The sequence below is a fragment of the Vespula pensylvanica genome, chromosome 4 (genome assembly GCF_014466175.1).
Source record: "Vespula pensylvanica isolate Volc-1 chromosome 4, ASM1446617v1, whole genome shotgun sequence".
Taxonomy (NCBI): domain Eukaryota; kingdom Metazoa; phylum Arthropoda; class Insecta; order Hymenoptera; family Vespidae; genus Vespula; species Vespula pensylvanica.
In genome coordinates this window covers 4933357-4948736 of record NC_057688.1, presented here as the reverse complement: position 1 = coordinate 4948736, position 15380 = coordinate 4933357, and the positions used below count along the sequence as shown (strand labels likewise).

The window sequence follows — 15380 nt, the reverse complement described above, 5'->3', positions numbered from 1 at the left end:
TTTTTTTTCTTTTAAATGTATAATTATGAAAAGTACAAGACGTGTATCATTTTTATGAAATACGCCTAAAGGGAAAAAGATCACTTCTTCTTCATCTTTCATCTTTCATCTTCATTCTTCTTCTTCTTCTTCTTTTTTCATTTATCTCTTTTTGATAAATTCGAAACTCACAGTTGAATTAAATAACCCGCGCAAATTGGCCAACGAAATAGGCTTTTTTTTTCAGTTGCATCGTTAAAACCCCCAATTCCACTTGCCGAATGGACAAAACCGAATGAAGATTTTTCTCCGAGGGATGGTCTATCGACGATTTTAATTTTGTGCCCTGGCTTGGTATACTGTTTCTGCTCTGGCTCTATTTTGTTCTGTTCTGCTCTGTTCTGTTCTGTTTTGTTCTGCTCTGTTCTGTTCTATTCTGTTCTGTTCTGTTCTGTTTTTGCTCTGCTCTGCTTTATTCTGCTCTGCTCTGTTCTGCTCTCTTCCGCTCTGCTCCGTTCTGGTTTGCCCTATTCCCGGTTATAAATCCCAGCGAATAGATTCGAAAGATTAATCCTCTCATTCGTACCATTCGCGATACCTACTCTTGCGTTTAGAACGGCCCGTTATCGGCTTCGAACTCGTTTTTCGCCGATCGTAATTATCCCGGGAGCTTTTAGCGGCCATTTTTTTATTCAACTTACCTATACTTCGTCTCCTGTATATATATATATATATATATATATATATATATATATATATACACACACACACACAAAGAAAAAAGAGAAACAAAATAAAAAATATCTTCGAAAATCTGTTCGCGAGAATTAAAAAACAAAAAAAAAGAACAAAATCCTCCTCTCTCTCTCTCTCTCTCTCTCTTTTTCGTTAAACGTCTGTTCAAAATAATATAGTGAAGAAAAAGAAAAAGATAAAAAAGAAAAGAAAAGAGAAAAAAAAGAAAAGAGAATGATTAATTCTCAAACCGGAGAAAGAGTCCATCCAACTTCTTACAAAAACACGATGGTCAATTATCGAGTTTTCTCGATATATCTCGACTCTTACTTACTGTTACCGTGGTTACTTCGAGAAGTACTTCCGTAGTATCTTGGAACTTGGAATAAATATCTGACCGGAGAAAAGTTGAGGAAACTTCTTCACCGTCGATCCTACTCACCGTGCTCTTTCTTTCGTACGTATTGAAATCGATAGAAAATTAAAGGAAAACAGCTTTAGTAGCGAATCAACGAGAGAAACATTTTACCAACGATCGACATATTTTTAACGAGATAAGAAAGAAAACAAAAAAAAAAAAATAACAGAAAAAGAAACCAAACCAGTATATATGAAAAAAAAAAGAAGCGATTAATTCCGAGCTCGAAGTAGTCCATCGAATTTCTTATAAAAACATTGACACATTTTTATCTGGTATAATAAGCTAACACGATATTCCAGGAGATTCTACACATATATTAAAAAAAAGAAGAAAGAAAAATAAAAAAAGAAAAAAATATAGCTCATATGGTTCGTGCCTTTTATACAATTGATTTAACTTTTATCAATTTATGAAAATATGAATTTATAAATATATATATATATATATATATATATATATATATATAAAACTCTCTCCTTTTGTTATTCTTATCAGTGAATAGAAACCTTCCAAATACGAAATTAAGATATATATATTATTAACAAGATTAACAAGTCAGCACGTTTCGTTACGATTACCGGAAACCAGCCGCGTAACGTAACGTGCCGGAGGCTGACAATGAGATATACCTACATGAGAATGGTTTTGGTGAATCGATAAGACAATAATGTCCCGCATCGGCCGTGGAACAGACGCGCATGCACATTTACTACTACTACATAGACCGGTTCTACACAGAGCCATATTGAATTCATGCGCTGCACGCTGCTAGAGTATGACCACCTAACGGTCCAATGAATCCATCCTTTCCGCCAATTTAATTAAACGACTTTGCCGATTACACCCTTTTCTCGGTTACATTATGTCAGCAGAATCATCCTATTATCCGATACTTTGCAAATTTATGCTAACTGAAATTACACTCGATAAAAGCGCGCTCTACGTGATTGCAATCTTTTTTTTTTCTTCTTTTTTCCCTTTTTTATTAAAGAAAAAAAAAAAAAAAAAAGAAAAAAAAGGGGAGGAAAAAAGAAAGATTTTTTTCGATTTTTAAATTGATAAACTAAATCACAACGAAAACTTATTGACGTCGCGATAACGATATCGCGATAATAATAATAATAATATATTTAATATCTTAGAGATAAGATAAATAATGATTTCATTTTCTTTTTTTTCTCAAGACTTTGTCAATAATTTGTGATCATTCTAACTATTCTAACGACGATCGATGACTCTGATCATACCGAATTTTAAAATACTGACTTGAAATAAAAACCTGTCAAGAAATCTAACACATGTCTCTTACCAAGTCAAAAGAAAGAAAGAAATAAAAAATTAATATTTATCTTAACTCCATACGTCTACGAAACGTATGCATCCGTTCATTCATTCATTCTTTCATTGCGTGTACACTTTTTCAATTTTTTATTTTTTAAATAATGTTTTAATAAATATTTCTATTTGTTTCATATATGATTTTACTTATAATAGTACTAATTCACATTCTACATTAATTTCCTCTTTCCATATTACATTTTTCTTAGAATTCTATGTAGAAGTTTTTCACATTCTCTCTCTGTCTCCTTTTTTTATTTTTAAATAGCTTCAATAAATGTTTCTATTTGTTCCATACAAATAATTACATTTTTTCATTGTTTATTTCCCTTCACTTTTTTCTTTTTTTTTTTTTTTTTTAAACAGTACCCAACTCACATCCTACATTAATTTTCTCTTTTCATACTTCCTTTTCCTCAGAACTCTATGAACAAATTTCTCACATTCTTCTTTTTCAATTTCTTTGTTTCTTGTTTTTCTTTTAAATTGCTTTAACAAATGTTTCCATTTGTTTCATACAAATGATTACATTTTTCTCTTATTTTTTTCTTTACAATTCCCTTCTTTTTTTTACATTGTTAGCTCACATTCTATATTAATATAGACTTTGGATAGTTTGAAAAATATTTGTCAACATTTACAAAATATCTGAGATATCTTTTGATTCAATTTACTATATTCCATGTATGCATTATATGCACACAAACACGTATACGACACACATATACATAAATACTTGCATGCATAACTCGGAAGTTAACGCGAGCGACGTGCGTAGAAAGACGAGTCCGACAAAAACAGGCTTAATTTGATGTTATCGGCAAAGTCGAGAGGATCCGAGGAAGGCACGAATGCGAGGAACGAAAGGAGAACGGTGGTTCCAAGTCAGGCATATAAATTACAGTCAAGACGTTGTCCGATGTAAATGCAATACAAATTGGACCGGGCCACTTATTATTATTCATTGGGGACATTTGTTAGCTTATCTGACGAACCCACCGAAACTCTTATTCGCTTCTGACCAAAAGACTTTCGGCCTAACGTTTGACGTCGTTTGCCGTCATGATAAAAACCATGAACCACGATATTAGCAAACGAATATTCGCATATACGTAGATAATCTATATATACAAACTAATTTAAAATAAAAAAAAATATTTGCGGACATTGGACATTGAAAAGAACGTACAGAACTAATATCATTTAACCCTTTAACACTCCGAATTATATTTCAATTTTGTTTCCAGCAACTCCCAACGCTTTTAAGTGTTTTATTTGAAATTGACTTCATCTAAATAAATAAAGGAAGAAACAAATCCAATTAAATGTCAGTTTTATTTACACTATTGTTGTATTTTGTAATTTTCAAATGTACGATATCTCTTGAAACAATTTTCAGGGTGCAATCTTAGAAAGGAGCTCCTGAGATAAAGACTCACGACTGATATCGAGTCACACTCGACGTAGGAGTGCAAAGGGTTAAAAAGTAAAGGAATGAACGATTAGACGTTGATGATGAACACGTAGACGAGATGACCCAATTTATTATGACAAGCGAGTATATTTTAAAAAGGTATCTATGCTCGAATGAGAAAATAAAATGTAAAGAAGGGTGGATGGGAAAAGGTGAGGAGAACGAGAGAGAGGGAAGGGGATGAAAAAGAAAAAGCAAACCTTTCATAATATATTCGTTTGTAAATTAAAATGGGTCACCGTATATGCATATGTGCTAAAAGAACACAAAAGAGGTAGCACGATTTTAATTAGATTTTTTAAACCCACGCACACACACAAACACGCTCCCGTATATATCTACACTTATTTCCTTCAAACGAAAATCAACATATCTGTTTATAAAAGGAACAAAAAAGAAAAGAAAAGAAAAGAAAAGAAAAGAAAAGACAAGGATAAAGGGGGGAAAAAAGAAAGGAAGAAAGAGAAAATATATTAAAAATTCATCGACAAAATCTTATTCGTATGAAAGAAGAAAAAATAAGGAAGAAAAAAGAACCAAAAAAGAAAAAAAAAAAAGAAAGAATTGATTTATATGCGTAAAATAAAATCTTTGATCGTCTTCGATGATAAAAATCGATTTTGTCTATCGAATATAAGAACCACGTTCTTTTCAACTCAAAATGTGTCTCGTCGTAAAAATATTCTTCGCGACAACAGACAGAGAGAAAGAGAGAGAGAGAGAGAGAGAGAGAGAGAGAGAGAGAGAGAGAGAGAGAGAGAGAGAGAGAGAGAGAGAGAGAGAGAGAGAGAGAGAAAGAGAGAGGCCCGAGGATATATCTTATTCTGAAAGCATTTCTAATACTAAGGAAATGTGATTTTCTTGAGAGCTTCGCGAAGCTTTCTCCTTTCGGAAAGAATATATTAAAAACTATCGTCCTCATATTTCTCTCTCTCTCTCTCTCTCTCTCTCTCTCTCTTTCTTTCATTCTTTCTTTCTCTTTTTTTAGATGCTTACGTGGCTTCTGTAATACTTTTATCAATCATACGTATGTTTCGTACGAAAGTTACGATTTATGTATATTAGCATTAGAAACTTCTTGTTAACTTTTGTTAATTTCGTTTTGTGTTATATTCACATTAATAAAAAAAGAAATAAAAATAAAAAAGAGAAAAAATAGTTAATACGGCTTTTAAAAACACTAATAATATTTAACAATTTTCAAAGGATTCTACACATTTCTGTATAACAGAGGAAAACGAAACAACGGTATAAGCTGGTGTATTCAGTTGAAACTAGGAAAGTCCAATGGACTTGGCTACCCAAATTATTGTGACTAACTAATTTGGAAACTATAGTAGTATTCTCTCCCTCTCTCTCTCTCTCTCTCTCTCTCTCTCTCTCTTTCTCTTTCTCTTTCTCCCAGAAATTCTCAGATACGGTGGACCGAATACATAGATGTATCCACACTTTGGTAAACTCAGCAAATTTCACTCTAACATTTAGAGGACGATAAGCTTTCCATACTATATAGATCCTTTCTTATGGTTAGAAAAGATATATATATATATATATATATATATATATATATATTCTTTCAAAGAAAATGAAAGATTACAAACTTTAAAAATACAATTAATCTTGTGAAATTAAAAAAAAAAAGAACAAATTTTTTAAGACAAAATTAAAGTTTATCATTCAATAATATATTTCTTCTCATTTTGATGAGTTCATCTTCATCGGCTATAACAAATTATATTTCTGGTTTATATTGTGACACTTATGAAAGTAAAGACGATAGTTTTATATATACATATACTCATATATATATATATGCATGTGTATATATATATATATATATATATATATATATATATATATATATAACAAGATAGATAAGCAACACTCACAAACGCAAACGCTCGCGGGTTCGTCGGTCGAAGGCCGCCATAAAGAGGTAATACCACGTTATATCAAAGTAATGTGACGTTCAAACCCTGAGGAGAATATTTCTCCTTCTGGAGATTATCAGCTTACCGCCTTGGGGTTCGCGATATCTCTACCATGATATTTCACCTCGCGTCACTCTTTCCGGAATCGTCCCACCAATGATTTTCACCGAGTCCATGTTCTTATCGAATACAGTGGAAATGATCCAACGAACGTGACGTGTGTATCAAATCGAAAGAACCATTTGATCTATCTGACCGACAATCTTATCCCATTGTGGCAAACATGTGTACACTTTAGTAATAAAGTTAAATAGTATTTAGACATATTAGGATATACAAGAAAATAAATTATAACGAAACTTATTTTAATAAAATTTTTTAATGAGAAGAATATAAAAAAGAAAAGAAAGGAAAAGAAAGAATTATAATTAAAAAGGAATAATAAAGAAATGAAATATGAATTTTCTATTGTTGTTTAGATATTAGTAATGGTGTTAAATAATATTGGAACAGTAATGGGTTAAGATAATATTGTAGAAAATAATACTGTGAATTATTTATCAATATTAAACTGACCTATCTAATTTATTAACTTTGTAATTAAATTGTTATACGCAAAATAAAATAAAATTTAATGATAGAAGAAAATAAAATAAAATAAGAAAATGCACGAACGAAATATTCGATAAAATATTTTTAATTAATAATTAACGGTGATATCTGTTTCGAAACTTCGGCGAATTCACAAAGTCACTCCCGTTTAATTCCCCGGAGTTTATTCGGCTCGCTTTAAAAAGGATCCGGCTTTATCTTCGATCCGAAATAGCCAGTTCCTTCCAGCCTTAAATTAACAAGTCTCCGTTTATTCGTCACGACGTGCAGCCAAACGGCATTTATCAGATGGAACAGAGAAATCGTTGGAGTAAACTCGATTCTCTTTTCGAAATAAGATCGAGCCACGTTTGAACTCCTTATAGAGAGATCCTAATTAAACTGATTGATTCGTAAAAAATAAAAAGAAAAGAAAAGAAAAAAAAAAACAATATATACATACAAAGAAAGATCTCAACATATTCACAATATATTTAACAACTATTTAAGTAACAATACAGTTACGATATATTTAATAATTAATATTTCATTCATGAATCACCAACTTACTCGGTAAATTCTACACTTTCTAAAAATTCAATCACGACGATTAAATCTTAAAAGAGAAAAAAGAAGCAATCTTTCGGCGAGATACGTATAAACGATTAATACGAATTAAACTGGATGATGTCTGGGAGTAATTGGAAAGATCAGAGAAAGTTTTGCGATTTAAAATGATCTTGGTATAATGCCTGAGGCATTCAATCTGAGATATCTAACAGAAGCACTGCCAACGATTGCTTCACGACTGACAACTCCGTACCTTTCATAGAGTTAACGCATAACGCGAGGAATCGTTAAACGAAGTTAATTATACTCGAGCAAAGGCGAACATTGCTTCGCTAAATGGCGGACATTCGCATCCTCCAGATCGCTCCAATTGCAAGGGATGAGAGTAGTGGTAAGCCTATAGCTACATATGTATGTACGTAGGATACATGGAAATCCCTCTTTGTTGGTGCTAAAGCATGGGAACGGTGGGAGGCCGATGAGTTGAAGGGTAAGGGGTGAGGAGTGAGAGAGGTAAGGGGTAAGGGATAAGGGGTGAGGAGCCAGGAGGGGTTTGAGCAGCCTGCTGAAGGCCGAGATAGGAAGGAGGAGGGCCAGTGTACTTCCGAAGAAGCGAACCTGCCACGTGTGTGCCACGTATCAACGCTCGCCCCGAAGCAATTTCCATGCATGGCCGAGCTGCATAATTTCCGGTTCTACATGTGGATCATGTAGGGTCGATCATTCCGACTAAATAAATCATCAATTTTTAATCCTCGACATTGCTCGGTCATATATTTTCTATTAAAAATTGTTCGCTTCGTTATTACGTTTTTTACTTTTATTAATAATATTTTTTAGGATTATCTAAATACTCCAATCGTCGATCTTCTTGTAGTTTTCCATCCACTTCCTTGTACCGGAATCTTTTTCATTATCTTCTCTTTTTCTTTTGGTACTTTTCTTCTTTTTAATATTTCCACGAATATTTCGTCAAGTTTTTAATCGTCGATCTAGCTTCAATCGATTTTTCTTATTATGATTATGATACGATATATATTTCGATACATAAATCATCAATTTTTGGTTATCGACCTGGCTCAATTTCTTCTTTCTATTATAATTTTGTTTCTTCGTTTTAATGCATCGACAAAACAAATCAATCAATCTTCAGTGATCCATCTAGTTCAATCTCCTTTTTGGATTATAATATTTTTTCGTAACTTTTTGTTTCTTCTTTCGTTCCTTAACTTCCTTCTTTTTTTGTTATTAAAAATTTCGAAAAATATTCGTCGATTGATTGCCAATAGATCAAAATCCTTTGATAAGGAATAACTTTATGAGTACTTTGTCTATCCGTTACGAACGATCTGCAAGTGGAATAAGTTCTACGGCGTGAGAACGCATAAGTTAATCGCATTATTCCTTGCAGTCGGAGCATTCGCAGGGCTCGAAAGAGTTTCTTCGATCTTATCTCCACGCTGGACGAGGTTCGTTAATTAAAGTGACCCAAATGTGTTACCTTGGCGTCTGCACCGTAGCGGAAAGCGTTTATATACTCGTGAGAGATTTTATTCGGTTGGTGAATCGTTAAAATACGTAACGATGGTTAAATGTAATTAAAAGATGGAAAAAAAAAATAAAAAAATACAATTATATATATATATCTATATATGTGTGTGTGTTTATATATATATATATGTATGTATGTATGTATGTATAAATAAAAAGAGTATACGAATCAGCTGAACCAGAATTAAATTTAAGTTTAAAGCTAAATTTTTCGATAAACTATACGTAAAAACCATATATACAAATATATGTTATATAAAAAAATATATATATAACTACATATACAATTAGAATGATATTTCATACTTCATTCATAAAATAAAAATGTTTATCATAGTATACAGTATATCTGATGACAAGAAATACGGATTTCCAAGAACGGCCCATTAGCTCAGTTGGTTAGAGCGTCGTGCTAATAACGCGAAGGTCGCGGGTTCGATCCCCTCATGGGCCAAATTTTTTTTTCAACTTTTTTTTACAAAATAATATTCCACTAAATTAACAACAGTTGTTGTGTAAAAATGTTACGACAAAATTGTTTTTACACTCGAATTTATATTAAAATAAAAAATATATAGTATCTTTCTTACGTTACTGAGCTTCAGCTGGGATGAAGTATAACTTGTTACGTTAAGAAATATTAATAGTTAGAAAAGAAGCTATTCGATCGTGTATCGTTAATGTAAAAAGAAAACAATACAAACCCTTACAAATAGACCAGAAAAAAAATGTACCGATCCTGCCAGGATTCGAACCTGGAATCTTCTGATCCGTAGTCAGACGCGTTATCCGTTGCGCCACAGGACCACTTGTTATCAATTTAATCATTAGAAGTTATATAGCCAAAAATTGTATTCTTAGAAAAAACAAATAAAATTAATTAAATCGATCTAATAATATCTAAAAAAAAAAAAAAAAAAACAAGATCAAGAGAAGAAAAAACAAAAAAAGAATAAAATCATTATCGTAACAAAACAAAACGATTAAAAACTATTTCATAAAAATCAGAGTACAAAAACATCGACCTTAAATGAAAACACGAATTATAAGTAATTAAAGAACAGTTAGACTAGTCCTTTTAAACCCTAATTAAATTAACATAACGTCAAAATCATCCGTTGCCAACGTAATCAACCGAAATGAAAATATTTGAGGGTTCATTAAAAGTGCAATAATGGCGGAGTCTCCAGCGGCCGACTTTCAAATAAACTTTCGTGGCTCTCGTTTCAGTCGAGCAGCAAACTTCTCTTCATTTCCATCATTCCATCCAGCAATAGTAGCAACAGCAGAAGAACCAACAGTACCAGTAGCAGAAGCAGCATCAGCAGTAGCAGCAATAGTACCACTACCATCACCACAACTACCACCATCAACTAGCTACCAATCATATATTTCTTCTCTCATGGTACTTACGACGTCTGGCCTTATCTCCCCCCCCCCTTTCTCTCTCTCTTTCTCTTTTTCTCTCTTACTCTCCCATTTCCCTTAGCCAAGCTCTCGAAACTTCAGCCGACGAATCTTGGGAGAAAACGCAAAATAAAACTCGGCCGAAGTTGAGGAGAAAAAATCTCAGTGCTCTTCGTCGAAGTAGCACAGTTTTGTGGCGAGCTTGGTACGTTTTATTAGAAAATACAGTCTGGATCATGAAGAAAAGTCTTTCTCCATTTCTCTCTCTCTCTCTCTCTCTCTCTCTCTCTCTCTCTCTCTCTCTCTCTCTCTCTCTCTCATTCACTCTCTCTCTGTACACTCTGTACCGCTTTTCCTTTGATTCCTACGTTCGTGCGAGTCTCGAATTTATAGTCCTGCTGGGAGTTCGTTTCTCTCCTTTACGAGCAAAGCACAACCGTATACGTTTCCCTTTGACTTTATAACGAAACCACAGCGATAATAATTATCCTTTTACGCACAGACACAATAGAAACATCAAGAACTTATGTACTCTTTTTATGATTTACTTTCTATTGCCATACGTATATATCTATTGTGTGTGTGTGTGTGTGTGTGTGTGTGTGTGTGTGTGTTGAAAAACCTTTGAATATATTTAAAAAATCTATCAAACATTTTCCGTATCTCAAATCATATCGTAACATATATCTTGGTAAAGCAAACGATGGTTGATATCGATTTATTGTCAAATCTCAGGCAACAACGTAATAGTACTTAATTATGGACAATTACTACTCGAGCGTTACCTTGAGGACATTTACTCGGTTTGTCCTGGAACACGTATAGGATCTCATCGTTTTCGAGAAGTTACCACAATAGATAGTAGATAGTAGACCATCAAGTAGACGACAAAGGAACATTGAATTCAATAATCATTACGTACCTGAAACAGAGGAAACAAATAAATATGTTAATTGGATATTTGTAACTTGGATTTGAATTTGAATTTTTTTTTTTTCAAATATCGACCCTTATTCGATAATATCGATTAATATCGAATCCTCGATGTGATCCGAGTTCGATGGTAGATGAAATCAAACTAAAAGAAGTAATAAATCTGACAAATTAAGAATTTAATCTAATCAATTAAGAATTAAATCTAATGAAATTTGTTCACCTAAGAAATATCACTAGATCTTTTATGATAAATTTAAACGTAATATTCCAATTAGATTGAATCAGATAAAAATAATAATTATGGCCGATGTTATCGAAAACAAAAAGAGACCGAACGTGACAAATAAAAATTTGCAGATTTAAAATAAGAATATGAATTTTTTCACGTAGCTAAGATGACTAGGTCTCTTCGATGAATAAATCTGACGTAAGATTGCGATTGGATCGAACGAACGAATGAATAATGATTACATGAAAGTAACAACAGCAGCAGTAGCAAAAAAACAACAACAACAACAACATAATAGCAATAATATAATAAAAAAAAATATCACTGTTGTCGGTGAGGAATTGTAAAATTTAAGAGTGTATTTTGGGCACCGTCAACGAAGGCGTGTAGGTGGAAGTCCGGAAAGAATGTTCCCGGATTAAGTGGAACGAACGTGACTTAAATCCATTGTAAACCCTTGGAACGCCGTTGTCGTTTGTAACCGTCGTGCTTGTATCTATGGCATAGAAGCGAACGAAGAAGGGAGTCGGACAGATCGCGAAAGGGAAGAAGAAAGAGAATAAGAAAGAGACAGAGAGAAAGGAGAACAGTGAAACGAAGAAAAACAGAGTCAGACCGAGGAAAACATTGGAAGAAGGTAAGAAAAGGGTAAGGAAGGGTATAGTGGGTGGGATAGATAGATAGATAGAGGGTACAGGGTTGAAGGATATATAAGGGAGGGGGTGAGGTAGCGAGATGGCGAGATGGCGAGGTGGTGAGGGGATAAAGGGTGGAAGTGGGGGGTTAAAGATTCTCTTAATCTCGTCTCTACGTGTTCTTGACAAACGAGGAATGTGGATGACAACGGCATTGTACCCTCCTTGCATTATCCGTAAGATCCTCTGCGATTGCACCATTCTCCTTAACTGAATGTCCTTCGAAACGCGTCCTGGCCTCGTTTACGTATTGTCCTCATGAAAATATCGCCATATTGTCCCGTCGCAGGAGTTAGAATCCAATATAGATATATAAACGGATCAAATTTATCATATAAGTTTGACATCATTTTCCTAGGAAATATTACGAACGGGATGTAGATAATATAAGATGTTGTATCACCCTCTTCTTCCACTCACCCTCACCGGTTCGCGATGACACCGAAGGAAATTTTCAACGTTATCTTTATCTTTCTCAAAAGCAAAAATTATCTAACGCACGAGAAATGTATATTTCGTGATTGTTTTTACAATCGTTAGAATTTCTGTAAATAGATATTCCTTAAATCTTCGTATCCGATTAAAGAAATATATGTCACGTATAAATTCATTACGATTTTTCGAATAACGTCGAATGATTCCAATACACATTACATATTAATTTTCTTTTTGCAGTGAAAAAAAAAGAAAAAAAAAAAAAGAAAACGGAAAATAAAAAAGCGAAATAGATCCGACCTAAATCCATAAATATTTCCAAATATAACCGCTCATTAATGTTATTATCGTTATAATGACTTATCTTTATTTAATCATTTCGATTCGTATTTTGAAGTAATCGGGGTATCGACCGAACGAGGAATTTTGAGTAAAAAGCAAAAGAAAGAAAAAAAGAGAAAAAAAAAGAAAGAAGAAAGAAAAAGCAAAAGAGAAAAAAAGAAATGAATAAAAAAGAAGAAGAAAAAATGTCATTACGCACAGCCAAACTTCTATTTTGCGATTTGAAAAGAGTCGACTAGAAACTGCCGTGACAGGATGTCAACGTGAATACAACTCATATTGTTGACTGCATATTAACAACTATTGTAAATCGTAGAACCTTATGTGACAAGGTATACGAAGCGAATATAGGCAAGTCTGTCGATGTGAACCTGTCAACCCCTGACGAGACTCACTACCTCGTTGACCTCAATGTCCCCCCCTTTACATGTACAAACATACCTACGTACGTACGTATATACGCGTACACGTTAGCTAGCTGTTTGTTGTTAAATATAGCTTTTGCCCTCGACCGGTACGAAGTTAACGATGAAACGTTTACCGTGAAAATAATGCTCGTACTCCCATTAACTTCGCTAGACTAGAAAAGGATATTACGAAGTTAGTTTGACTAAAAGTTATCGACAAGCAATACACATATAAACATACACATGCAAACACCATTACTATCTCTCTCTCTCTCTCTCTCTCTCTCTCTCTCTCTCTCTCTCTCTCTCTCTCTCTCTCTCTCTCTCTCTCTCTCTCTCTCTCGCTGATCGTTGCAGCTGATCATTATGGAAACGAATTTTCGTGATTATCCACGGTCCTTTTATCAATGAGAATACGTAAACGTTGATGCAAATACTATTGATATTTTTAAGAGATTATCCTTCTTTAAATAAATAATAACCATTAGCTTTCTCCTCTCTCAAAATGAAAAATTTATTAATTAAAACGGATCAATATGATAGCTTTCTCCCTTTATCATCCCTTATCCCGTTTAGGATTGAAATCAGGCTCGTTTAATATTTACCTTCTTTAGGAATTAATAAGCACCGTATATCGAGTTTTATGATTCCATTGGATTGTACCTTCTGAATGTAATGTCAAAGACAAATAGACGAAAGCTTTTTTACTCTCTCGTGGGACTTAATTTTTCTCCAAGGTATATACGTGTATCATTTTTTTTATTATTCTTTTTTTCGCATCCATGAATCCATCGACCACCCCTCATCTCCTCTTCACTCCTACGATTTTCTACCACTGGAACGTCAAATGAAGCTATGGTAATAATTTTTAATGAGCCGATATAGCTTCCAGGCTATACTATCGAACTGTTCTATTTGTTAAGCAACTAAAGGAGGAATATTAACAAGTCTATGAACTTTGCATTCAACGGAAAAACTGAAAATCCGATAGATAAAATATACAAATTCAATAATTCTTACTTTTAGAGTATCGGAATAGCATTATAAAGTAGTAATGCAGCATTTCGCTCATTAGAGTTTCGAAATTACGATAATATCGAATATACGATTTGAAGATTTGCATTCTTCGAATTTTAATAGTTTGTCGATGCGAATAATAATAATAATAATAATGATGATGATGATAATAATGATAATAATAATACTAATAATAATAATAATAATAATAATAATAATAATAATAATAATAATAATAATAATAATAATAATAATAATAATAATAATAATAGTAATAATAATAATAATGATGATAAAAACAATAACAACAACGATATATTGTGGTATAAACGCTAATGAGTCGTTAATAATTCCAATAATGAGTATCACCATTCTCGTATGTGGATTGATGAATTGTACGAACGTACATACATACGTATATCTATAATCTTTATTATCGATTAATATTTATTATGTCATTAACGAGATATGCAGTATTACAGTATCGTATGATAAACGATCAGGCGATATCATTTATTAATTTTATTTATTAATAGACTTAAAATAAAGACTGAAATATGAGAGAAGAAAAACAGATAGAACAATTAGGATAATATTGTAAATTTTGAAGTACTTCGTTCTCTCTCTCTCTCTCTCTCTCTCTCTCTCTCTCTCTCTTTCTTTCTCTGTAATATATTTTTCAATAAATCACGATTGCTATCGTCGATAACCCCATTTTCCTCTTAAAGGTCAAGGGTCAATATAGCGCAGATCTCGAAATTTAGATTGCACGTCGTCGTCCGGTTATTGCTGTGTCAACACACCCCATTTTTCTTTTCGCTTATACTTCGAAACGATAGAGAGAGAAAGACCTCCTTTGAAACGAGCCACTCGAGAAAAGATTCGATGATATTATTGCTGCAACCGCACTATTGTCGATAATATCGAAACGGTCTATTTTTATATTGTTGTTCAAAATTTTTCCTCTCTCTCTCTCTCTCTCTCTTTCTTACATGGTATTAAGTAGCGAATAAAGATGTAATCTTAAAAACTATATTATTAATTTCTGAATATAAAAATGATATTATTGTAACAGATGAAATGTTAAAAAATATTATAAGATATAAATATATAATTTGATAATTTTTCTTTTAATACATATAAAATTTATTAATAGTTTATAATGAAATTATCTTGTATATTAGAGGATGCAAAATTCATAACAAAAGATTACGAACAGCAGTCGTGGCCGAGTGGTTAAGGCGTCTGACTAGAAATCAGATTCCCTCTGGGAGCGTAGGTTCGAGTCCTACCGACTGCGAAAAAAAAGTGGTTTATTTTTT

The 15380-nt window shown here is 32.9% G+C and overlaps 1 protein-coding gene and 3 non-coding genes across 4 annotated transcripts in view; 2 read left to right on the top strand and 2 right to left on the bottom strand.

The window, feature by feature from the left end:
• LOC122628573 (mannosyl-oligosaccharide 1,2-alpha-mannosidase IA) overlaps positions 1-15380 on the bottom strand; it is a 301060-nt gene that overhangs the window by 204721 nt on the left and 80959 nt on the right. The window lies entirely within an intron of this gene.
• Positions 8971-9044, top strand: Trnai-aau. The gene has a single exon. It is a non-coding gene; the product is annotated as a tRNA-Ile (tRNA).
• Positions 9325-9397, bottom strand: Trnar-acg. Its single transcript has one exon. It is a non-coding gene; the product is annotated as a tRNA-Arg (tRNA).
• Trnas-aga lies at positions 15277-15358 on the top strand. The gene has a single exon. It is a non-coding gene; the product is annotated as a tRNA-Ser (tRNA).